At 57.2% G+C, this 2,449-nt stretch overlaps 1 non-coding gene across 1 annotated transcript; it reads right to left on the minus strand.

Annotated features, from left to right (window-relative positions):
- Positions 1–1,194: 1,194 nt before the first annotated feature.
- TRNAT-UGU (transfer RNA threonine (anticodon UGU)) lies at positions 1,195–1,268 on the minus strand. The gene has a single exon. It is a non-coding gene; the product is annotated as a tRNA-Thr (tRNA).
- Positions 1,269–2,449: the final 1,181 nt, after the last annotated feature.

The raw sequence follows: 2,449 nt of genomic DNA on the forward strand, positions 1-2,449 counted from the left end.
TCGCACCTAAAAGACTGGTGGTGGGCACTTCCCAACCTCAGAACATATTTCAGTAACGCACCCAGAGGAAAACTTCATCACTTCCCAGACAAAAAAGGATAGCACACACCATCCAACCAGGTATTAACGTTCAACAGATCACAACTTTTACAATGATACCTCACAAGACACATGTTGTACGAACCATGTCATCATTATGTGACAGTGGTGACTATGGGGCTTCCAGGGTGCTGCTTTGAGCACAGGGTGCCACCCCTGGGCTGACATTGCAATGGAGACGTACCCTTAGAGTCCATCTCTCCTGGGATAAAGATGGCAGCAGGGCTGGCCTGGGTCATCTGACTTGGGCTTATGGAGCTCAAGCTGTGGGGCTAAAAACTGGGGAGCAGATATCTGTGTTCAGGCTGAAGCCTGGGTTCGGAAACCCTCACCCCTCCTGGGGCCTCAGAGGTTGGGCTCAAGCTCATAGGTCTGCACTGTCATTTTATAGTCCTGCAGCCCAAGCCCCATAAGCCTGAGTCAGCTCACCCGGGCTTTGAGACAGGTGCCCTGGGTGTTTTAATTGCAGTGTAGACATAACATTAGGATACGACTACAGTGCAGTGAAACACGCACAGCTGGCCTGTGTCATATTAATCAAGATCATGCGACTTGGGCTGTAAAGTTGCACTGTACGTGTCTTGCCTAGGCTCAGTACCCTGCTCTAGGGGCCCAGAAGGTTGAGAGGGAGTTTCGCAAGCGGAAATGGTAAAACCGCAGTGAAGTATTACCCCGGGCTCAGTGGCATTTCTCCAGTGGTCTTTCTGCTTTGGGGCAGGGACAAAAACACGTCCTGCTGCATTCGTTATTTCAAAGGGAGGTTTAGGATTTTTGTTCTCAGACACGGTGCACTAAGCAGGACTCCACCCTCGGCGTAAACTAAATGAGCCGCCCACAGATTCTGGCAGCCCCAATGAGCCATTTGGTGGGAGAGCTCAGACCCGCCCCTGTCCCAGAGCGAGGGGGTCGTCTGTGACAGGGCTGGGCCACTGACCTACGAGCTCCTAACTCCCAAACTTTCAGTAACACTATTATCAGTGACTGCGATTATAATTTAAACCATAAGAAAAAACACACTGGGCTATCCCAAAGGTCCATCTATCTCTTGTCTTCTGACTGTAGCCAATATCAGGTGCCCTAAAAAGCCATGCAACAAGGCACCACTGGGAGTCGAACCCAGGATCTCCTGTTTACAAGACAGGTGCTTTAGCCAGCTAAGCCATGGTGCCCGTCTCTGGCTAATGTATGGTGTCTGCCCTCACCTGACTCCCTGCCCACCCCCACCACGGCCGGACAAGCGTTGCTTGTGATTCGGTTCTGTCAAGCAGAGGAGCAGGAGAAGTTTTGCTCCCAAGGTGTGTGTGTGATTCTTTGGACGGGTCTACAATACAAAATTAGGTCGGTGTCATTACAATACCTCGGGGTGTAAAAAATTTACCCCCCCCCAAGCAATGCAGTTATAGCAACCTAACCCTGGTGTAGCTAGCCCCGGGTCTGCAGGAGGCATAGCCTGGGGAGATGCTTGCTTAGTGAAGACCCAGAGAATAGGTGGCCTGTGGCTCTTGCATTTGGGGAGGCTGGGCGTGAGCCGTGGAAGCTCCAAAGAAGTGGGGGGGCCATCGGGCCCCCCTCCACACCCCTTGTTTGTTCTCCTCCCTCTGAGGCCCCACCTGTGCCCCACCCTCTCTCCCATTTCATCACTTCCCACCCCAGCTCTGCCTCTTCTGCTCAGGCCTCCTGGTCCACCTTTTCCTCACTCCGCTCCTCCCCTGAGGCCTCCTTGCCTCCTGCTTCTCCCTCTCCACCCACTGCCCCAAGGTCTGCCCACCACCCACACCTCTCTGCCCCCTCCCTGAGACCTGCCCTACCCACCGCACACACCTCTCTGCCCCTCCCTGAGACCCACCCTGCCCACAGCCCACACCTCTCTGCCCCTCCCCTGAGACCCACCCTGCCCACTGCCCACACCTCTCTGTCCCCTCCCCTGAGACCCACCCTGCCCACTGCCCACACCTCTCTGTCCCTCCCCTGAGACCCGCCCTGCCCACTGCCCACATCTCTCTGTCCCCTCCCCTGAGACACCCCTGCCCACCGCCCACACCTCTCTGCCCCTCCCCTGAGACCCGCCCTGCCCACCGCCCACACCTCTCTGCCCCCTCCCTGAGACCTGCCCTACCCACCGCACACACTTCTCTGCCCCTCCCCTGAGACCCACCCTGCCCACCTCCCACACCTCTCTGCCCCTCCCCTGAGACCTGCCCTGCCCACCGCCCACACCTCTCTGCCCCTCCCCTGAGACCCGCCCTGCCCACCACCCTCACCTCTCTGCCCCCTCCCCTGAGACCTGCCCTGCCCACCGCCCACACCTCTCTGCGCCTCCCCTGAGACCCACCCTGCCCACCACCCTCAC

This window comes from Lepidochelys kempii, chromosome 28 (assembly GCF_965140285.1).
Source record: "Lepidochelys kempii isolate rLepKem1 chromosome 28, rLepKem1.hap1, whole genome shotgun sequence".
NCBI classification, from domain to species: Eukaryota; Metazoa; Chordata; order Testudines; family Cheloniidae; genus Lepidochelys; species Lepidochelys kempii.